The following is a 24,939-nucleotide window of genomic DNA, read 5'->3' on the forward strand; positions in this document are numbered from 1 at the left end:
CCTGAAACTTCTATTGTGAAGAGCCATGAATGCAGATTTCTATAGGATTTGTGGACAGGCATTACCAATGATCGCGTGATTGGGGACTGCGTTTCTGAAGATCAACTTTCTCACGTTATTGGAAGATATTCCGGTTGATCTCCGTGCACGTATACGATTCCAGGTTGATAAAAGGCCCAGCCCACATTGCAGGTATTACACGCAAACACGTGCATCAGATGTTCTCTGAAAGATTATTAAAAAGAGGACGTATGGTTTCGTGAACGGTCCCTTCAAATGATCTGTCAATAATTCTCGCAACTTATGAAGTTCCTCGAACAACGCCAGGTACTTTGAAATGGTACGCTGGAACTCTGTACCGCGATTGCTGTATATTCACAGCGATGCCATTTTGAACAACTGATGTAAATGATAAATGAAACTCTTATGAACTCGTGTCGACTTAGGTTTTAACATAGTCAGGATTTCAACGATGAATTTGAAATTTTTGTATTTTTTTCTTAAACCTTCCAAACAGTTCTTTCTATGACCAGATTCCTTACGTCGAACAGATACATTCACCCTCTTCCATCATCGCTGAAGCTTAGTATCATCTTTATGAAAACACCCTGGATTAAAGCATGTGGTGAGAGCTAATATAAGTTCACTTCCTGCTCAGTAATCCACGCATTACGAAGTAATTAATCATAATCGCTTTTGTAAAGGGAGCAACGTGCATTGACTACAATACGTTTTAGCAGAGAAATTCAGGAACTTCTCACATGAGAACCGCGAATGCAGAAAAAGGCTCCACTAATTTCTTCAGGTCAGGTTACAGTAGCAGTAAATAAAATCTTGTTGACGATGCAGCTAATACTAAATTTTTATTTGTTACTGAGTTGTAAAATAATCTGAAGTTTTCGAGTGGTTGATAATTACTACGTTGAACACACATCATATGTGGATAAACGATTTAAATTATTAAAAGATGTAATATTCCTCGACATACTCCTTGAGAACGAAAGCATGACACAGCATAAGAACAGAAAGTGGAATATTTATTTTTAACATATATCGAAATTTTTCTTGTAAGGAACTTTAAATTCACAGTATAACACGTCTGAATACATAAGACAATTCAACTAGAAATTACTCTTCTTGGAAATTAAACAAAATATTCTGTCTGATAAACGTGTGCGTAGGCATCCTTATTGCGTCTGCTCTTGAATGTAGACGCTTGCGTCCCTCATCAGCGAAGTAATTTACAAATATCTATGCATGAGGCTAATGACTTTGCCGTAGACTAGTTCCTTAGCGTGGATGGCCCATACGTAGTCGACGTGGTTGATAAATCCAGTGATATGAGGAAGCGGCCTATGCAATTTGGTAGCTTGTCGTACAGTCTGTCCACATCCTGCAACAATAAAGAGAAATTGTCTGAATGCACATCCAAAAAAATTCAATAACTGGAAAGTAAAACTTTTAAGTAATGGTCGTTAATGACACACATCCATACTGCACAGTTGGTAAAGAGAAGAGTGTCAGCTAGTCTCTACATCGACGTGAACAACCCGCAACCAACGCCGTAGTTGTTCAGGCTCTCGAAAGCGTGCATTTCGATTGTATCGACAAAAAGGATTCAAGGATGTCTTACAACACCTGTCTGAATTTTATGAGAGGCACTCAGATGAAAACCGAACATTCGCCAAAACGGAACAACTGAGTGGCTCCATTCAAAAGTAATCACCACACACTTTAAGGCATTTATCCCACTGGGAGAAGATACGATCAATTACTGTTTCGTAGAGAGCGGTCGCCCGCCGACGGATCCACAAACATGCCCTGTCTTGCACTTCCTGGTTCGACTGAAAGCGACTTCCATGCATATTTTTCTTCAGCTCACCAAAGACGTGAAAGTAACACGCTGAAAGATCCAGGTTGTACAGAGGATACTGACATGTTTCCCAAGCAAATCGCTGAAGTGTAGCCATCATCCGATTGTCAGTGGGCAGTCGTGCGTTATCGTGCAACAGGATCATTCTATCCGATTGCATTCCAGGACGTTTTGAATCTACGGCGGGTCGCAATTTCTGGAAAGTGTCATCATAGCGCTGCGCCATTGATTGTTGTTCTAGGTTCGAGAAACTTGACGAAAAGAGGGGCCTTGCAGTCCAAGAATAAGGTCATCATGATCTTACTGGAACTTGTATTAACAGCTTCGAATTTCTTTGCTGGGAGAGGTGTGGAATGTTTCCACTGCTGGCTTTGCCGTTTGCTCTCGAGCTTTCGGAATGCTGTCGCGGAATCATCCCGTTGCACGTTAACAGCACTGTCAGTCGGATGAAGACTACGCGTCAGCGATTTGGCTGAGATCACTAGAATATCCTATGTACAGCCCTGATCTTTCAGCGTGCGATTGTCACATATTTGGTGCCGTGCTGAAGAAATACGTAAATGGACGTCGGTCTCAGTTGGAACAGGAAGTGCAGGAGAGGGTGCCATTGTGGATCAGTCAGCAGCCGACCGCGTTCCATGAAACAGTAACGGATCGCCTCGTGTCCCAGTGGGATAAATATCTTAAGGCGTGTACTTATTACTTTTACATGCAGTCATTGCATGGTCCCGTTGTGGTGAGTCTTCGGTTTTCAATTGGCTGTACCTTATAATACGATTTTTTAGATGCCAACATACAAGATAATCACAGTGGTTTTGATTTCTTACTAATGAAATGAAAGTCTTCACGTAAAAATAAACTGCAACTGGTTTAAAACACACCGATTACGAAGTTTATGAAACTGGTACGGGAGCACTACAAAAAATGTAAAAGAAATATTAACGACAGAAGTGGAATTTCAGAAAATGTGTCTTAAGGTTGTTACTATGGAAGGATTTTAAAAGAAACTACAAAATGAAGACATCGTAATGAAGAACGAAACTTAAGACAGAGAGTACCGGGTATAAAAGTAAAATTAAAACAGTTATCTGTGTAGTCACTTTTATCTGCTCTCAAGACTCCTATACACGGCATAGACTGTCGTCTTCAGGCGGACCAGTGGCTTCTATGGGAATTTCTTTTTCTGGGTGAGGTCAGTTGTACTCCTTGCACTTCATTTCGCTAGCGATTAGTATTTGTGTCACTCATCGCATTGTTTCACTGACGTCAACTGGTAAGGCAGACAGCAGGCGTCTCTTTCCTCCCTCAGTCTTCTGACTGGTCTAATGCGGCGCCCCACCACTTCGTATCTTGTGCCAGCGTTTTCGCTTCAGAGTCACTCACCGTCCTCATTTAGTTTTTGGGTATATTCCAATCTATGCCTACCTCTACAGTCAGTTTTACCCTTTACAGCTCCTTCTATAACCGTCTACAGTTCCTTCTAGGACGAAGAAAGTTATTCCATTACGTCCCTTGTTGTCAGTGATCTCCAATACGTTTATTTCCTCGACGATTCTGCAGAGAACCTTTTCCATTAGTTACCTTATTAGTCAACCTAAATTTCATAATTCTTCTATAGCGCCACTTCTGAAACGCTTTTCATGTCTCCCCACAGTCCATGATTCACACGTTAGTCCATAGTCTAGTAAATTTCTTCCGGAGTTTAAGGTTCTATATTTGATACTAGGAGACTTCCTTTGATCAGGAATTCCGTCTTTATATGTGCTAGACTGCGTTTCATGTTCTCTTTTCTTCATCTGTTACGAGTTACTCTGCTTCCAATGCTGCACATTTCCTTAAGTCCATTTACCTCATGGTCATCAGTTTTTGTAGTAAGTTTATCGCTAACCTCAAATCTGCTACTCCTTATTTCTTTCGTGTTTCTTCAGTTTACCCTCAATTTATATTCTGTACTGATTAGCCTTTTCATTCCAATCAACACGTTCTCTAATTCTTCTTCGCTTTTACTCAGGTTACCAATTTCATCTTATCACTGATATACTTTCCCTCTCCTGAATCTTTCTTTAGTTTCCTCCATTACTTCTTCGATGTGTAGATTGAACAGTAGCAGCGAAAGATTTCACTCCTGTCTCACAACATTTTCAAATACAACACTTTACTCTTGGTCTCCATTCTCATCATTCCCTCCTGGTTTTTTACGTATTGTACATTACCCGCCTTTCCCTATAGATTACACCTATTTTGCTCAGCATTTGAAACATCTTGCACCATTTTACACTGTCAAACGCTGTTTGCAAGTCGACAAATCGTATGAAGGTGCTTCCATTATCAAGCGCAACGCCAGAACTGTCCCTCCGGTGCCTTTAATTTTTCTAAAGCCAAGCCGATCGTCATCTAATATTTCTTCAATTTTCTTTTCCATTCTTCTGTATATTGGTTCTTCTCAGCAACTTAGATGCATGAGTTGTTTGCTATTTTTGAATAGTTCACGGAATTATCTGCTCTCGCTATAGCCGGGAGTGAATGTACGATGTTTCTCCGAAAGACTGTTAGTAGGTCACCGGTCCAATAGGTTCTAGATACCAACTTTGATTGCCACTTCCGCCAATGATTTTATAAACATCTGTCTCCTCTGCTCTATTTGATCCTAAGTCTTCCAATTTTTTTAACTCTAATGCTGGATTTCCTATCTCTCAGACATCAATTCTAACTTCTTTTGTCACGTCATCTGACAATTCCTTTCCCTCATACGGTCCTACGATGTACTCTTTCCACCTATCTGGTCTCTCTTCTGCTCTTAACAGTGGAATTCCCAAGCATTCCTTATGTCGCCGAACTTGCTTTTAATTTCACTGAAGGTTGTTACGACTTTTCCCTATGCTGAGGCAGTTCTTCCGATGTTCATTTGTTTATTTCTTTTTTGATTTCTTCAAATCTTTCCTGCGTGCATTTCGCCGTGGCTTCCCTGGACTCCCTACTTATTTCACACCCAAGTGACTTATACTGCCATATTCTTGTCTTAAACTGGACATTTTTGTGTTCCCTGCTTTCGTCTTTTCTAGTACAGAGGGTTTCTTCGCAATCAGCTTCCTTGTACCTATGATTATCTGTGCAATTTCTCCGATTGCCCTTTTTATAGATGTTTATTCCTTTTCAGTTGAAGTTTGTTAGTCTTTATTGCAGTATCTACCGCCTTAAAGAACTTAAAATAAGCCTCATAATTCTTCAGTACTTCATCATCCCACTGCTTTCCACAAGCCGGTTCTTTATATTTCAGTCTGTTCTTCGTCATTATTAAATTGTGATATGAATTTAGATCTACAACTGGGAATGTCTTACAATCCAGTATCAGAATCTCTGCCTGAACAACTCTTTCTTCCATTCTTTTTCCTAATACCGTCCTCCAATCCTCCCACAATTATTAGATTTTCACATCCTATTTACATACTGTGTTACCCGCTGACTGTACTCATAAACTTCCTCTCTCTCTTCGTCTTCCGCTGGTGATATTGGCATGTGTATTCTGTCTATTACTGAACTGTGCGTAGTAACTCGCTCTCTCCATTATCTTCTTATTCATGACGAATCGTACTCCGTTTACTTATTTTCTGCTGCTGTTGATATAAACCTAACTGACCACAAATACTTATCTTCATTCCTTTTCACTTCACTGATCCCTATGATCCCTACTTTAGATAAACTTGGCCTTTGCATTTCCCTTTTAAGATTTTCTAGCTTCCCTACCATATTTAGGCCTCTGGCAATCCGCGCTTCGACTCATAGATTCTTACCCTGTCGTTGGTTATTTAATCTTTTCTAATAGACACCTCCCTCTTGAAAATACTCCCGGAGATTGGAAAGGAGAAAAATTCGGAATCGGTTTCCAAAGGAGAGATCATCATAACAGTTTCTTTAATTACAGGTCAAGTGGCTATATCCAGGAAAAGAATTTCTTATGTAATCCATTGATCCACCTGAATATTTTGGTATAAGCCCACGAAATAAAATAAAATAAAAGTAACTGACACAGATAACTGTTTACTTAGTGTTCTATATAATCAACAGTCGCAGTCTCCTGATAAATGATCGTGAGAAACTGCGATACATATTGCTTCAAAAATAAAAATACGTAAGAGAAACGTTTGTTTTAGTGTATGAAAGTTACTTAGTTATTGGTGAAGACAGATTTCGCATGATATAAATCAAAGACGTATTACGTGGATTTGGGAAGAAAGTTGGCAAAAGCACGGAAAATGTAATTTATGTTTGTACATAAGAAATTAATTCACTAAGTCACGCGTATACGGATGCCGCAGTTCTCATTCATTTGTAACATCTGAATACCAGTTGCTGTATACATAGGGGAAATTGTACACCGGTCTATGCAAACTCTTAAATAGATGGAAAGCCGAGTGAAAATGAGGGCTCGGAGGAATTCAATTTTGTTCATTGGGATGCTGCGGTCTATGGCGCCAATAGTCAAGAAGGATGGGAGATTAGGATTTATCGTCCCATCGTACGTTCATTGGAAACTGAGCACATAGTCGGATTAGACAGTAATGGAGAAGAGAATTGGCGTTCTCCTTTTCAAAGAACCGATGTAGCCTTAACTACTTAAGGAAAAGTGCGCAAAATCTAAATTTAACCCTTGACCCGAAAAAGAATTGATTCTTCCATAATTTTTGATATTTGAATTGTACTGCCCCAAACTTGATGACTTTGTTTTTCTAAACATTCTGCGTGCCTTACAGCTGAAATTAAAAGAACTGCTTGTCTCCCCCTTGCTAAACCTTAATTTGTTACACTTGTGCTCCTCAGGTCAGTATGACACGGAGGGCGTAAAGATTCAGACTGTAAAAAAACAATTTTTTTGAAATATCGTCTTCTGACTGAATTTATGAGCCAAAAATTCCTTTCCTGTGCCAACCTCTTCATCTTACAGCAGCACTTTCAACCAACGTTCTCAATGTTTTCTTGGTGTATTCCAATTTCTGTCTTCCTCTACAGTTTTTACCCTATACAGCTCTCTCTAGTACCATGGAAGTTATTCGCTGTCTTAACGGATGTCCTATCACCGTGTCCATTCCTCTTGTCAGTGTTTTCCACAAATTACTTTCCCCTCCCATTCTGAGTAGAACCTCCTCATTTTTTAGCTTATCAGTCCACCTAATTTTCAACATTCGGCTGCAGCACCACATCTCAAAGTCGTTGATTGCGTTCAAATTATTATAACGCACTCTCGTTAACAGTTAAATTTTATCAATTGTTGTGTGCAAAGGCAGTTCATGTTCCTATCGTAGTAATTTATCATGAAAAACGAGTACTTTCCGATGAGCAATTGGAACCATTAGTAAATGCATCTCACAGCGAGGAGGATATTTCCGAAGATGAAAACCACACCAGCGGTGACAACATGCATCCTTCATCTGCTTCAGAAGACATTCCAGATATTGATACTTCAAATAACAATGTGGAAACTGTTCAACTGATTCAGTCTAAGGACATAAAAATCACTTGGAACTTAGAATCTTTCCCGCAAACTGGAACAGTATCTAGTTCAAAGATTTTATAAAACTGACTCCTGGTCCGACAAGATACGCTATCGCCAGAGCAAACGATATAAAACGATCTTTTCAAGTTATGATGAAAGATAATATGCAGAGTATTGTGATGGAAATTATTAATATTGAGGGTCGGAGAGTTTATGGGGATAGCTCTGAAGCATTAGGTGAAACTACACTTGAAGCCTGTAATGGCCTTTTATTACTGGCTGGTATGTATAAATCATTTGGTGAAGCAACAAAGAGTCTGTGGGACCCAGAAACAGGTAGAGCCATCTCCCGCCGGAATGTCATTGAAACCGCTCTGTTGTATCTCATGTGTGTTTCGTTTCTATGACAAGTTTGATCGAAGAGCACGAATAGTAAATGCCCAGTTGTCTCCTATAGGAGTTCTCTGTGGTACGAGGGTGGAAATACTTTCAAAACTATATAATTCTCGCAGAAATGTAACCGTAGATAAACAATTGGCTGCTTTTCGAGGATTTTGTCAATTCTAACAATATATACCGAGCAAACCCTCAAATTATGGGGTAAAAATATAGACACTGTCTGATAGTACTACTTCTCACATTTTGAAGACACAAATCTATACAGGAAAATTACCTGCATAAGCACCTGCCAAAATTAAGGTGAGAGGGTGGTCATGAAGAAAAGGATATAATGTTAGATGTGACAAGTTTCTTCACATCATATGCATTACGTCAAGGACATCTCATAAGATATCTCACATTGCTGAGGTCGGTGAGAAAAAAAAACCTTAACTCCCTAATAATATATCAAACAAAGATGATGTTCACACTCAAAGTTATTTTTTGTTACGGATACCACGGTCACATCTTACGTTCTACGGAAGGACAAAGAGGTTGTCGTTATGAGCACAATGCATGACAGTGAGAAAATAACCAATAGAGAAATCAAGAAACCGAAAATGATATTGCACTGTAATGCAAGCAAGGGAACAGTTGACACATTGGGTAAGCTTATTGGCACCGAGAAGTGCAAGGGGAAAACCAAACGCTGGCCAATAATCATCTTCCACAATATTACTGATAATTCTGCTTACAATGCTGTGGAGGGAACTAAATCCAGGGTGTAAAAATGTTGTTTACAAAAGAAGAATATTTCTCAACGAATTGTGGGGAATACTAGTTACTCCTTACGTTGAACCTAAAAAAAATGTCACGAAATGAGGAGTCAGCGGCCATGGTTAGAAAGATACAAGCAGGAAGTCCGTCAACAGCAAGCTCCTGTGACGGCAACCAAAACTGCAAACGTGCCAGATGCAAACTATGTCCATTCGTTTGTGACAACAAGACACCAACGAAATGTTCAAACTGTAACAAACGTACTTGCAAAGCTCACTTAGATACCTCTGTCCAAATTGTGGAATTCTAAGCAAAACTCTATGCTAATGGTTTCCGGGAGTGACAGTTTATACGCTAAGTAAAAAGCTAAAGCGCAACAGCTCACTGAGGGCCAGAACTTACATCATTGTTGAGTTTTTTAGTACGTAAAACTGTAATATTTGTTTAAATTGTGACAAACCTAAATTTAAAATTATAATAGTTTTTGACAGTTTATAATCATCATGTCCTTTATATACTACACTTGATAAGTATGATCCGAAAGGGCATAAGTGTGTAGCTTTTTTAAGCATGATAGCAGGGTTAAGTGACTAGAGTGAAATTTGGAGACCTATACCGTAACCAACGTGCCACCTCGCTCGGTGATAGTCAGTTACTGTCTGCTGATGGAACTTTCTTCTGAAAACCATTTAACAGGATCCACCAGAATTGCGGTAACACAAAAAAGCCGCACGAGAGCAGCAGAGATGTACGAGGTTACCTTCACAGCCGCTAGCCAGTCGTTGTTGCTATAGAAGAGCGCCACTTTGGCGGTGATTTTGCTCAGGTTGTAGTCTGGCGGCCAGAAGCTGCCGTACTTCTCCAGGTTGCCGAACATTCCATGGTCGTACTGGCGGAAGTGACCTGAAACAGTAAACACGCGTACCGTAAAGCGGCCAGCACTGTCAGACTGAGTAAGCGCGACGAGAGAACATACACTTCTAGAAATTGAAATAAGAACATCGTGAATTCATTGTCCCAGGAAGGGGAAACTTTATTGACACATTCCTGTGGTCAGATACATCACATGATCACACCGACAGAACCACAGGCACATAGACACAGGCAACAGAGCATGCACCATGTCGGCACTAGTACAGTGTATATCCACCTTTCGCAGCAATGCAGGCTGCTATTCTCCCATGGAGACGATCGTAGAGATGCTGGATGTAGTCCTGTGGAACGGCTTGCCATGCCATTTCCACCTGGCGCCTCAGTTGGACCAGCGTTCGTGCTGGGCGTGCAGACCACGTGAGAAGACGCTTCATCCAGTCCCAAACATGCTCAATGGGGGACAGATCCGGAGATCTTGCTGGCCAGGGTAGTTGACTTACACCTTCTAGAGCACGTTGGGTGGCACGGGATACATGCGGACGTGCATTGTCCTGTTGGAACAGCAAGTTCCCTTGCCGGTCTAGGAATGGTAGAACGATGGGTTCGATGACGGTTTGAATGTACCGTGCACTATTCAGTGTCCCCTCGACGATCACCAGTGGTGTACGGCCAGTGTAGGAGATCGCTCCCCCCACCATGATGCCGGGTGTTGGCCCTGTGTGCCTCGGTCGTATGCAGTCCTGATTGTGGCGCTCACCTGCACGGCGCCAAACACGCATACGACCATCATTGGCACCAAGGCAGAAGCGACTCTCATCGCTGAAGACGACACGTCTCCATTCGTCCCTCCATTCACGCCTGTCGCGACACCACTGGAGGCGGGCTGCACGATGTTGGGGTGTGAGCGGAAGACGGCCTAACGGTGTGCGGGACCGTAGCCCAGCTTCATGGAGACGGTTGCGAATGGTCCTCGCCGATACCCCAGGAGCAACAGTGTCCCTAATTTGCTGGGAAGTGGCGGTGCGGTCCCCTACGGCACTGCGTAGGATCCTACGGTCTTGTTGTGCATCCGTGCGTCGCTGCGGTCCGGTCCCAGGTCGACGAGCACGTGCACCTTCCGCCGACCACTGGCGACAACATCGATGTACTGTGGAGACCTCACGCCCCACGTGTTGAGCAATTCGGCGGTACGTCCACCCGGCCTCCCGCATGCCCACTATACCCCCTCGCTCAAAGTCCGTCAACTGCACATACGGTTCACGTCCACGCTGTCGCGGCATGCTACCAGTGTTAAAGACTGCGATGGAGCTCCGTATGCCACGGCAAACTGGCTGACACTGACGGCGGCGGTGCACAAATGCTGCGCAGCTAGCGCCATTCGACGGCCAACACCGCGGTTCCTGGTGTGTCCGCTGTGCCGTGCGTGTGATCATTGCTTGTACAGCCCTCTCGCAGTGTCCGGAGCAAGTATGGTGGGTCTGACACACCGGTGTCAATGTGTTCTTTTTTCCATTTCCAGGAGTGTATTCTCGATAATGTGGCTGTAACTAAATTTCTTGCAAGGGCAGCTTCGACATTCTAACGAAAACTTGTGTTTCACACAATTCAGACGATTTTTCATATAGGTGGCACTTGATAATGGCGTAAGGCTGAAATCCTGATCGTGTAATAAAGCATATCATACAGTCAAATTGCAGTTATGTCTTCCCGTCTGTTCTACACAAGTCTCAGAAATTTTGCTCCACCAAGAATGGTAGTTTAGACCAGGGCTGTCCAACCCTCGACCCGCAGGCCGCATGTGTCCCAAAAAGAATAAGAATCAGTGCGGCCCAAGAGCTTAGCGTCTATCAAACGATCGGTAAGGTCGGAAAGTCCTCAGGTTCTGTTTATGTAAAGTTATGGTAAAATTAATATTCTGAATCTGAAACTCCTCCTACCCTTCCGCCATACCGCCTGCCGTCCCTCCCCCTCCTTCCCTCTCTCTCTCTCTCTCTCTCTCTCTCTCTCTCTCTCTGTGTGTGTGTGTCCCTCCCTCTCTCCCTCCCTCCCCCTCTCTCTCTCTCGCCCATATACCGTGGCGCAAGTAATATAAAGTGTTGGACACTCCACATGTAGACGAAATAGAAATCAATAATTCTGCAAGATAAGCAACAGTACTCAAATAGAGATCTGTTCCACCTTAACCCACACAGGCAAATAACAACTTATGATATGGCTAGCTGGTGTTGTCAGGGTATGCATTTATTCCAAATCTACTAGTCTATCTCCTCTTCCGCCACATCTGTGATCATCTCGTCCTTCACCCTCTCTGTTTGTCCACCTCCTCCTCCTCCTCCTCCTCCTCCTCGTCCCCCTCTCCTCATCCCAGCCACCTCTCTCCACATTATCGCCCCATCCCAGTAGGAGGTTGCTATGGTGTTACCCACAACGCATTTATTTCCTTATACTAATATGTCTACCAAGTTTGGCTGAAATCAATCCAGAAGTTCAGGACGAGCTTTTTACCCACGTCTTTACAAACATATACACATGTAACATGTATTTGGCGTACACTGAAGGAAAAAATAGCAACAACAAAAAATAATTAACGTTGAGTAATGGAACTTAGGGAAAACAGTTTTCTAGGTAACATATTTAAGTGATTAACATTGAAAGCTCAAAGGTTCATGTAAATGCGAGATGATCAATTGCATATGTGAAATGCTGGTACGTTAATGAACAGTGTAATCGCCAGAATCTTGAGTGCAAGCATGCAAAGGTGTATGCATTGTATTGTGCAGGTGCCGGATGTCAGTTGGTAGCATCGAGTTCCGTGCTAGTACACCTTGCTGGTCGATAAACGATGCTGGAGGTATCCTCCGATGATGATGTCCCCTATGTGTTCGGTTAGGGACAGATCTGGTGATCGAGAAGACCAAGGGAATATATCGACTCTCTGTAGAGCATGTTGGGCTACAACAGCGATATTTGGGCGAGCATTATCCTGTTGGAAAACACTCCCTGGAATGCTCTTCATGAATGGCAGCACAACAGGTCGAATCACTAGATTAACAAACGAATTTGTAGTCAGGTTACCTGGAATAACAGTGAGAGTGCTCCTGCTATCACACGAAATCGCACCCCAGACCATAACACAAGGTGCAGGTTCAGTGTGTCTAGCACACAAAAGGTTGGTTGCAAACCCTAAACTGGCCTCCTTCTAACCAACAAACAGCCATCACTGACATCGAGGCTAAAACAGTTCTCATCAGAAAACATTACAGAGCTCACCCCTGCCCTCCAGTGAGCTCTCGTTTGACACCACTGAGCCGGCCGCGGTGGTCTAGCGGTTCTGGCGCTGCAGTCCGGAACCGCGGGACTGCTACGGTCGCAGGTTCGAATCCTGCCTCGGGCATGGGTGTGTGTGATGTCCTTAGGTTAGTTAGGTTTAAGTAGTTCTAAGTTCTAGGGGACTTATGACCTAAGATGTTGAGTCCCATAGTGCTCAGAGCCATTTGAACCATTTTTGAACACCACTGAAGTCGCAAACGGCGTTGGTTTCGGGGTTAGTGTAATGCTCCCTATATGGCGTCTGGCTTTGAGCTGTCCTTGAAGAAACCGATTTGTACCAGTTGACTGTGTCACCGTGGTGCGAACTGCTGCTCAGCTGCTGCTGCAGATGCTGTACGATGCGCCAGAGCCATACGCCGAACGCGATGATCCTCTCTCTCGGTAGTACCATGCGGCCATCCGGAGCCTGGTCTTCTTGCGACCGAGCATTGCTGTGACCACCGCTGCGATCAGTCATGTACAGTGAGTACATTCATGCCAGAATCACGTACAGTGGCTACATTCCTGGCAAGTCTTTCAGCAATTGCGCAAAAGGAGCATTCAGCTTCTCGTGGACCTCTCTCAAACTCAGTCAAGTGTTGATAATGGTGTCTTTGTCGCCTTAAAGGCATTCTTGACTAACATCAGTTCACCACGTATAATATCACATGTAAGTACCTATCACGAACGTTACAGCTTGTATTTAAAGGAAAACAAGGTTTACATCCTCTTAGTGGCGCTACTAGCGGCACTCTTATGCTGCTATCGCAAAATGTGAATGGACACCATCTGTCAGATGTAGAAACACGCCTGCCAATTTTTGTTTATGTCACACAACTCTTTATAGGTGCTACAATTTTTTCTTTCATCACTGTATATTTAACATATTTCATTGATATTTGTACACGTATTTCACCTGTATCTCTAGGGAATTTGACACTGCAGATTTGTTTTTACACAGCTCAATGTTTATTACGTCATATCTCGTGAACAATTTGTCGCATAACGATATACAGTATTTTTGCAAGTACTGCAAAACATGTAGCGAATAGAATTATTGATAAAAGTACAATAAATCAAAAATCCATGCCCGATACGGCAGTTGCTATATGAACAGAGCAAAAATGTATTAAGGGATACTTTTTTTTTCCTTTCACCATTTTCTGGGGGGGGGGGGGGGGAGGGGGGGGGCGAGTGTGAGCAAGAAAAAGTATCTTAAAGGTTTGAAATTATACATACATCGGAAAAAGTTTAGCGTCACCTCGGATCCGAAACCTGTACTGAAAATTAAAATAGAGATCAACATAATCATCATTCCCGCCCTTTTTATTGCTCATGAAAACCACACATTGCATGTCGTATCACCATACACCGAGATCTTCAGAGGTGGTGGTCCAGATTGCTGTACACACCGGTACATCTAAAACCCAGTAGCCCGTCCTCTTGCATTGATGCATGACTGTATTCGTCGTGACATACTTTCCACAAGTTCATCAAGGCACTATTGGTCCAGACTGTCTCACTCCTCAACGGCGATTCGGCGTAGATCCCTCAGAGTGATTGGTGGATCACGTCGTCCATAAACAGCCCTCTTCAATCTATCCCAGGCATGTTCGATAGGGTTCATGTCTGGAGAACATGCTGGCCACTCTAGTCGAGCGAAGTCCTTATCGCCGGCCGGTGTGGCCGTGCGGTTCTAGGCGCTTCAGTCTGGAACCGCGTGACCGCTGCGGTCGCAGGTTCGAATCCTGCCTCGGGCATGGATGTGTGTGATGTCCTTAGGTTAGTTAGGTTTAAGTAGTCCTAAGTTCTAGGGGACTGATGACCACAGATGTTAAGTCCCATAGTGCTCAGAGCCATTTGAACCATTTTTTGAAGTCCTTATCCTGAAGGAAATCATTCAAAAGATGTGCACGATGGGGGTGTGAATTGTCGTCCATAAAGACGAATGCCTCGTCAATATGCTGCCGATATGGTTGCACTATCGGTCGGAAGATGGCATTCACGTGTCGTACAGCCGTTACGGCGCCTTCCAAGACCACCAGCGGCGTATGTCGGCCCCACATATTGCCACCCCCAAAAAAACAGCGAACCTCCACCTTGCTGCACTCGCTGGACAATGTGTCTAAGACGTTCATCCTGACCGGTTGCCTCCAAACACGTCTCCGACGATTGTCTGGTTGAAGGCATATGCGACACTCATTATTCAACATGGTGACGTTGCTGTCATGGCACCTCCGAGCCATAATCCGTAGGTAGCGGTCATCCACTGCAGTAGTAGCCCTTGGGCGGCTTGAGCAAGGCATGTCATCGACAGTTCGTGCCTCTCTGTATCTCGTCCATGTCCGAACAACATCGCTTTGGTTCACTCCGAGACGCCTGGACATTTCCCTTGCTGAGAGCCCTTCCTGGCACAAAGTAACAATGCGGACGTGATCGAACCGCGGTATTGATCGTCTAGGCATGGTTGAACTACAGACAACACGAGCCGTGTGCCTCCTTCCTAGTGGAATGACTGGAACTGATCGGCTGTCGGACCCCCTCCGTCTAATAGTCGCTTCTCATGCAAGGTTGTTTACATCTTTGGGCGGGTTTAGTGACACCTCTGAACAATCAAAAGAACTATGTCTGTGATACAATATCCACAGTCAACGTCTATCTTCAGGAGTTCTCGGAACTGGGGTGATGCAAAACTTTTTTGATGTGTATACTAAAATGCTAGATGAACAAACATTATATGTACACCATTGGCCATTAAAATTGCTACACCAAGAAGAAATGCAGATGATAAACGGGTATTCGTTGGACAAATACATTATCCTAGAACTGGCGTGTGATTACATTTTCACGCAATTTGGGTGCATAGATCCTGAGAAATCAGTACCCAGAACAACCACCTCTGGCCGCAATAACGGCATAGATCCTGAGAAATCAGTGCCCAGAACAACCACCTCTGGACGTAATAACGGCCTTGATACGTCTGGGCATTGAGTCAAACAGAGCTTGGATGGCGTGTACAGGTACAGCTTCCCATGCAGATTCCACACGATACCACAGTTCATCATGAGTAGTGACTGGCGTATTGTGACGAGCCAGCTGTTCCGCTACCACTGACCAGGCGTTTTCAATTGGTGAGAAATCTGGAGAATGTGCTGGCCAGGGCAGCAGTCGAACATTTTCTGTATCCAGAAAGGCCCGTACAGGAGCTGCAACACGCGGTCGTGCATTATCCTGCTGAAACGTAGGGTTTCGCAGGGATCGAATGAAGGGTACAGCCACGGGTCGTAACACATCTGAAATGTAAAATGTAACGTCCACTGTTCAAAGTGCCGTCAATGCGAACAAGAGGTGACCGAGACGTGTAACCAATGGCACCCCATACCACCACGCCGGGTGATACGCCAGTATGGCGATGACGAATACTCGCTTCCAATGTGCGTTCACCGCGATGTCTCCAAACACGGATGCGACCATCATGATGCTGTAAACAGAACCTGGATTCATCCGAAAAAATGACGTTTTGCCATTCGTGCACACAGGTTCGTCGTTGAGTACACCATCGCAGGCGTTCCTGTCCGTGTTGCAGCGTCAAGGTCTTCGAGCTGATAGTCCATGCTGCTGCAAACCTCGTCAAACTGTTCGTGTAGATGGTTATTGTCTTGCAAACGTCCCCATCTGTTGACTCAGGGATCGAGACGTGGCTGCACGATCCGTTACAGCCATGCGGATAAGATGCCTGTCACCGCAATCGCGATAGGCTACAATCCGGCCTTTATCAAAGTCGGAAACGTGATGGTACGCATTTCTCCTCCTTACATGAGGCATCACAACAACGTTTCTCCAGGCAACGCCGGTCAACTGCTGTTTGTGTATGTAAAATCGGTTCGAAACTTTCCTCACGTCAGCACGTTGTAGGTGTCGCCACCGGCGCCAACCTTGTGTGAATGCTATGAAAAGCTCATCATTTGCATATCATAGCATCTTCTTCCTGTCGGTGAAATTTCGCGTCTGTATCACGTCATCTTCGTGGTGTAGCAATTTTAATGGCCAGTAGTGATATACAAACTATTGTGTAAATTTCGCTGGGATGAGGGAACAATAACTTCGCTTAATACCTATACACACGTTGTGGGCCCTAGTTCGAAGAGAATTACAGAAAAGACGTATTTTAGTGTATCCGTTGATAAAATTCTCTCGACATTCAAGCTGCGTCAAGTGATTTAAAATCCGTGTGATTTCGGCTGAGTGCTCGTCAATCATTGTCAACTGGTGACTGTTTTTCCGTTGCCTCCACCGTTCTTATAGAGCAGCGCTGTCTTCTGTGGCGTCACTGGTTCCCCCTCCAACGCCCGCTTCAACCTATCGATGGCCGAGTCCCGCGAGCCATGCTTACCTATAAACAGCCGACTTTATTGGGGGTGTTATCACAAAGTTGTGACAACACCCTTATGAAGCCGGCCTACAACTAAGCAGGACTTGGGACTCGGCCATCGGAAGGTTGAAGCGGGTGCGGCGGGCGTGCAACGAAAACATTACCTTGTATGGCGTTGGAGTGGCTACCAGTGGCGTCACAGAAGGCAGCGTGGCTATATGAGGACGATAGCAGGACTAAAAAAAACAGTCATCATATAACGCCGGCCGAGGAGTATTCGGCCGAAAGCTAGTGGATTTTAAACTACTCTATGCAGCTGGAAGCTGCGAATCCATGCGTTCATATATTAACTGTATAATCGCAAATTACAACCCGCTGTCGAAGTATTGGGTTTTCTATGGGTAAATGAAATTTCTTAACAGACTTCAGTCTTAAAAATTACGTAACCATTGCACTCCTACGTTGATTTTATGATCATATAGTACCAGAATTCGGCTTAGATTGAGGTAACCTGTTCAGTTACGCTGACTTTACGTACCATCATTTTTTTTCCATTTCCTTGTGGAAATACACTGCTTTTTACAAAATAGGGAAAATGATGAAGACATCAGAAAGCTGAGAGAACAGAAGCTGGCATGAAAGCATACTATAATTTATCACAGTAGTGTTTCACGAAACTACATGTTATGCTGCTAATCCTCTCGCTGTACAGCAAATATACCTGTATCCACTGGGTTTATTTAAGCCTTTGAACTCTTGTTCTCTGTTTCAGGACATAACACTAAGCCACTACAGTCTCACCTCTCATGATCTTATGCAAAATTTCTGATCACGGTTAATCTGTGTTAAAGTGTCTAGGATAGAATAAGCCCAGTCGCACACGGCCTTGAGTAAGTGCATGTGTTACAGTTCTTGGGCTGTATGCTCCTGACTTCGGATCTTCTCTAATATCAGAAAGTGCATTGTTCATAGGAGTACCAAATATATTTTATTTTTTCTAATCCATCAGACATTGATCTTTTGCGTGTTATTAGAATAACTAAAACGGTCCAGCGACCAAGTAGGTTACACGAAAACTGACCTTGACATCCGATTCAACAACAAGCAATGTGTCTCTTATTCTTCAGTTTCGTCCCTGACATGACAAATTTGTGACAAAACATAATCCTTAACCGTTGTGCCTGCTGTGACGTGTGTCCATAATGATGGGCACAGTAAGGGCTTCAAACTCGTATCGACAATTTGTTCGGAATGTTTGGAATCGCGTAGCTCATTTATTACTCCTCATTTTCCAACCGTTCTTTAATAAATCACTTTATTTCAATTGAATTGTACTTGTTGACCTCCATAGTGAACTGCTGCTACACAACAATATTATTGGGAGGATGAAGTTTTGATTCGCTACCGTCGGATTGAAAGTTCCAGTGAATTATTTTGCCTTGACATTTACCGGTAATGCGAAATAAGTAACTTACTTTCCAGTTTTGCCCTTATCATATACACAAATGTTTCATTTTTAACTGCCTACGTGTTTTCCATTACTGCTAAGATTAGGATTCTTCTCAACTCTGTGATGCAGGTCTACTGAAACGTTCGCTCTGTTTCTAAATCAAAGATCGTTTGCAAGCCCTGATATACACTTAGTCGTTTGTTCGGAAGGGAGCCTAAATTTCTGCTTAATGAAAGCTGGATCTGATCTGACATGACAGGCAATTTCTATACTGCATAAAATTGCTTGGTATAACCCGTCTCTTCGCATATCCACTGTTTTGCAAATATTTACTTTGTCGGTTTTTTTGTGTGATTCACGTTTCCGCATTTGGTTTCTCTTTTATGAATTATTTCCAGAGTTACTAAATGTATGGGAAGTCAAAACCACCTCCTCTTCGCAGCGTCAGAAGAGGTTTGTGGGAGATAACTCCTAGAAAGTAACACTGCAATTCCTGATGCGAGAGCACTGCTTAACTTGCTTCCCGACACTTTCTTTAAATGACATTCTGAAGCAACTAAATAACAGCCGATGACCAAATCGAAATATCTCAATGCAGGTAATTTGCTTGATAAAAATTCGGCGTTTTAACTAATATTAGTTACTCTCAATATCCGCAATTTGAACTTTAATAGTTTCTCATTTACTTTCACCTTACAGTGGTTCACTATGGTATGATTTATTTAGGACCCATCCACCGTATTGGAAACTGGCTGTTTTATTCCACAACGTACTGCCTTTTAGCGATGTTTTGTTTTGACGGACAACGAATGTTAGTTCAGAAGTTCTGAGTATTTTTGCTCTAATGTTTTAGTTGCGTGAGTACAATATTTTAATATAGTCGTGTAAAAGTTGTTAATAGTTTCTTAATTTTTTTCAAAAATCAGGAAACAATTTTAGAAAATTTATCATATCAATGGATGGCTCAGGGTTGTTATTCCTTCTGTATTTATTGTTATACAGAAGTTCACCTAAAGATGTGCCTTTTAGTGGTACGAAACCGGTAGTGATCTGAAAATAAAGGGCTAGACACAGCTGAAGCGGTTTATTAATATCCAAGATCTTTCAAAGCAGTCACCAGCTTTGTGTATAATCCATTGCCAGTGACATGGTACTCGCAGGATACACTTAGCAGTGTCAGTTGTGTTCTTAGTTCGAGTGGACCGGTCTGTTGCCTGACGAACCTCTTTAACAGTTCTGAAGCGAATGCCACGAAGTGCTTCCTTGACCTCAGACTTCAAATCGAAATCACAGTGTGTGGTGTGTGATATGGCACTTTCCAGCCCAACAGATCGAACATATCAGTCATAACTTACGCCCTGTAGTGTAATAAATATGTAATGTACTGAATCGACTGTGAGAAAGTTAAGTGGCAAAGACTTTATCTGAGAGACTCTATGATAATTATATCGTTGAATCGGAATATTACTTTCTCTGTGGTTTACTCGTAACTAAGGGTAACTAGGGTTTTTCTGTTCACTTCTTTTGATGTTATGTGGAGAATTGTACAAGAGACACAATAAACCGTTATTATTTCATGAGAACAAAGGTGAGCGTCACGACCTTTATTAGTATTTTTGGAAGTACTGAAATAGCAGAATTGTTTCAGATTGAATGCGACGTGTACGGGAAGAGACGTGGACAACAGCACTCGAACCTGCAATCTCATGTTTGAATAGTTGCTGAAAATATTCAGCCGACTCTCCCTAGACTCTTCATACGCGCAACAAACAGTAATTCTTTTAACAGCACTATCAGAGACAATTTTATCACGTTGTTACGACCTTTTACTGCGAGCACAATACATCGATAACAGACAAACAAAAAATAGACAAACACATAAAATAATCTACCACAGTTGGCGACAGATGATCAGGACACCATACATGAGCACACACACGGTTGTCATAGCAACAAATGTTTGTATATGTATTGTGATTAATATTGTATGATGTTAATTGTATTTTCTTTTTCATGTAACCATTTGTGACGAAACGATAGAACAAAGTTACCATAAAGGAGATAAACAGCGGAGATATGCCAGTCTATATCGCAGTTATCTACAAGGAGTAAGTGTACGTTGTCATATTCTATTCTGCTGACTCGTCTATGGGTTGTAGCAAAGAGTTAAGTGTAGATAGGCATATACTTCCTTAGTAGATTAGCGGTAGTTTGTGTTACAAATTGTGTGTCAGTTCAATACGACTATTTGTCACAAAACGGTCATCTGCATAACCATTAGCACGTCATTAGCTACTGAGTAAACAGTATATGTTACACACGTTTTAACGGATCATTTAGTATTAATTATTGTGTGATTATATGGTTAAGACACGATCTCAGACCAAGATGGCTCAATCGAGTGAAACTAGTGTGCCTCAAACTAATGTGCAGGAGGTAGTTGACCATATAACAGTTTTACTGAAACGAATAGAGGAAATGTCTCGGGAATTTCGAGAAAGTCAAGCTGCGTCTCGTAACGAACTACAGTCTGCTCTGCAAAAACAAATAGCAGAATCACAGTCGATATTTAAATCAGAGATTAACATAATGAAAACAGCTTTGCAAATGCAGATTGTAAATATGCAAGAGGAACTTAAAACTAAAACAGAACAAGTTTCTCTTACGCAGACAGCTTTAATAACAGAGTTTGAAATTTTTCGGGAAGCACACAAGCACCTACCTGAAGTGGTTAACAATCTTCAGTTAGAATTTGATAAAGTGTCACAAAAGCAAGAACAGCTATCGGCCACAGTTACAGAACTGTCACAGGAATTACATAACGTTACAATAGGGCAAGCTAACGTGGTTAAGCAACAGCTTACACATGAGATGGAACAGTTTTCCGATGTTTTTAATCAGTGGCTCGGTGAGCGTGCTTCGCAATTAGCGGACGCTGTTGAGCAGAAAGTTCAGTCTGCAGTCACCGAAGCTATAAATGGCAGAGATTCTCAGAACAAAGAATTATCAAACGACTTATTGAAAATTCGGAAACAGTTCGAAGAAGTATTGACAGACACAGAGCTTCCATACCAAGAATTTTTCCAAGGTCTGCAAGAGGTGCGTAAACAAATTGACGATATGCGTCAGTCTGACGAAGATTATCAGTCAGTAGGCTCCGAGAACATCTACACAAGCGAGAGAGTTAATCCATCTTGCATCCAACAAAATGCTGGTGTACATGAACATCGACATACTGACAATTCCCCATATAGCAGCGGCATGCAGGATCGTGTATCAGATTGTGCAACACTTCATATGGAGGAAAAACTTATTAAATATAGACAATTTCCAACTTTCAATCCAGAAAAGAAAACTATTCATCCCATCGTGTTTATAAAATCGTTTAAAGGGGTTTTACCCAGGATTTGGACAGAAAGACAGAAAATGAGTTATGTAAGTGGGCATATGGTAGGAGACGGACCTATGTGGAGTAGTGAGGCAATAGACACTTATGTACTCAGATTTTGAGCAGGCTTTTATCGACAAATATTGGTCTCCTGCAATACAGGAAAGGATAAGAAAGCAAACATATAACCCAGAACCATATAATTCAAGACTTGGAACACTCAGGAAATATTTTGAGCGATGTCTCAACAAAACAAAATATTTGTCTGAACCAATTTCTTGCAAAGACTTGATTAAAGTATTAAAATCCAGATTTCCGATTGACATACAAACAAAATTGCTGCATGTCAACGACAATAACCTGAAAGAATTCTTGACAGCAGTCGATGCAGTTGATATGCTATTAGAGGATATTAAAGCTAGGTCCTACAATCCACATGAGATCAATGGTTTAAATGAAAGGAACTATAGCAATAGTAATCACAACAACAGCAGGCAACAACAATCAAATATCGATAATGGGCAACAAGGACAGAGTTACGGATCAAATAGTAATTCTCGTCAGGATAATGGTAACAACCAGGGTTACAAATCCCATAACAACAGGAAACAGGGAAGAAGATATAATCCTGGATATCGTCAAAATCCCAGAACATCAGGTTGGAACCAGTCACACAATAACAACAATACTCCACACAATCACAACAATAACAGCAATAATTGACAGATTATTCTCCAATAATTACTGATGTTAGTGATGAACACAACATACCCAACAATGGACAGGAAAACTAAAATCGACCAACTTTAGCCCCGAAAGGCAGGTCGAAACTTGTGAATGGGGTCGTGACAATAAAATAAAATTGATTAGATACAACCTTGCTGATATCAGGGAAGAATTGCTTGAAGGTGATAAAACTTGTAACTTGAAGCCACGAAGCATGCCACAAGGGGCTATAAAAGTTAATATTGAGGGTTTTAAATACACAGCAATATTAGATACAGGCGCAAGTGTAAATGCTATCTCCACAGCTCTCATGAAGAGGTTACAGGAACGAGCAAATATACCGACCTTACCCGCGGCAAACTGCAAAATATTTGGTGCTGTAGGAGGACGCTCCAAGTCAGTGAAGCTACAGACAAGAATTAAAATGAATTTAGGTAATGGAGCCATTGATCGCACGTGCCTAATTGTCCCAAATCTTGTCGTAGGCTTAATTTTAGGACATGAATTACTGAGAGAGTTAAATGCAATTATTGATTTCGCCTCCAGTAAACTCATGTTGACTGTTGATGGTGTGCCTCTGATAGTTGATTTAATTCAAAAGCAGGAACTGCATGAACGCTGCTGCCGTAGGATCGAAATTAAGCTGATAAAGAGAAGTTTCAACAGGAAGATTTCTAACCCTCTAACCGAAAAATCAGTGTTAACTATAGGAGAACAGACTGATGTTAAAGTAACTGCAGCAAATGCCCTGCTAGCTCAACAGAAGCATGAGTTGAAACAATTGTTGAGCAATTACACCATGATATTTGATAAGAAACCGGGTGTTATCAAAAATTATGTGTGCCATTTAAATATTAGGCCACACAAAACTTATGTCACCGATATTACTCCATTCCATGGGCATTAAGATCTGCTGTTTAGTTATGGAATACAGTCTACAACCAGTTTAGGGAAAGAAGCGACGACATTTTCTGCTGCAATGCCCATCATTTTGGAGGACAACTCTCGGGCGCAATGGCGTACGTTTTATCTGATTTGTTCCATCGATGGGGCTGGATCGTGCAGTATCGCTCATCACACTCCCCGGATTTAAGCCCTTTTGACTTCAACTTGATTCCTAAGGTGAAGGAAGCACTTCAAGACACTCGATTCAGAACGGTTTCAAAGATACGTTCTACAGCCTTGATATTTGGCGAGCTGCGCCGTTACTGATAGCGTACCATCTCCTTCCCCTCGAGAGTAACATACGTAAACTAGCAGTTGACTCACCGCTCTTGATCTCCTGTCCGTAGTGGATGAACTGCCTGCTACCGGCGCCTGCTGGAGCGTGGGCGAGAACCACGGGCAGCATCGTCTGTAAAAGAATACGGACACATATCAGATAAAATGCAGGCGAGCACCTTGAGTTGCAACACTGACCTTTGCCCTAAGGGAGTTGGACAACTATCAGAGACAAATTAAATAACATTAGTATTACCTTGTATTGTCACGGAGAAGGAAAAGTTCGTCTGCGTTCTTGTGGCGACGAACACACTGAAGTCGTTTCTTGTTAGGCGGCGAGGTACCCACCGTGCACACACCTTTGAGTACCCCAACTCGTGGACGAGTGTGTGAGGACTACCAGCGGAGACGTCCAGTTGTGCAGCGAGCTGTTTGACTGAGTGTGTCCGCATGTTCCAATATTGCGGGAGTCACAGCTGTGTGCGGCCAACCGGTAAGCAGGAGATCGGACAGCTTTGCGCGACCTCGTGGCTATGATGACAGACACCACGCCCAACGACACAACGTGCTTTTTTTCACTGCCGGATCTCCGTAGACTTTCTGACACAGCCTGTCAATGCTGTGGTTTTCCATCAATACAAACTCAATGACAGCTATCTGCTAGGAACACAACTCTGTCACATATGTCATTTTGAAGGCTACGTACAGCACTGCCACGTATCGGAAATTCATGAAACTATAGGAGCTGAAGCGTGAATATTCTACGAAGTCCCACTACAAATTCCATATTTTTCAATCGAAATTGGCCAAGGAAAAAAATGTGTTTCATTAATCATGTTGGGGTTGAAGCTCTTTTGTCCATCTTTGCACTAAAAATACTTATGTTTTTGGATGGGGTCCGCCTTTAGTAAAACACAATTTGCTTTTTTACCCCAAACATGTTTCACTGCGATTGCACTGATGATGCAGAAACCGCAATGAAACATGTTTGGGATAAAAAACAAAATTGTGTTTTGCTAAAGTCGGACCTCATCCATAACATATGTATTGTGTTTCATTACTTATTTGACTTCCCTCATAG

The 24,939-nt window shown here is 42.5% G+C and overlaps 1 pseudogene; it reads right to left on the minus strand.

Annotated features, from left to right (window-relative positions):
- Positions 1-1,241: 1,241 nt before the first annotated feature.
- LOC124622883 overlaps positions 1,242-24,939 on the minus strand; it is a 74,339-nt pseudogene continuing 50,641 nt past the window's right edge.

The sequence above is a fragment of the Schistocerca americana genome, chromosome 7 (assembly GCF_021461395.2).
Source record: "Schistocerca americana isolate TAMUIC-IGC-003095 chromosome 7, iqSchAmer2.1, whole genome shotgun sequence".
NCBI classification, from domain to species: Eukaryota; Metazoa; Arthropoda; class Insecta; order Orthoptera; family Acrididae; genus Schistocerca; species Schistocerca americana.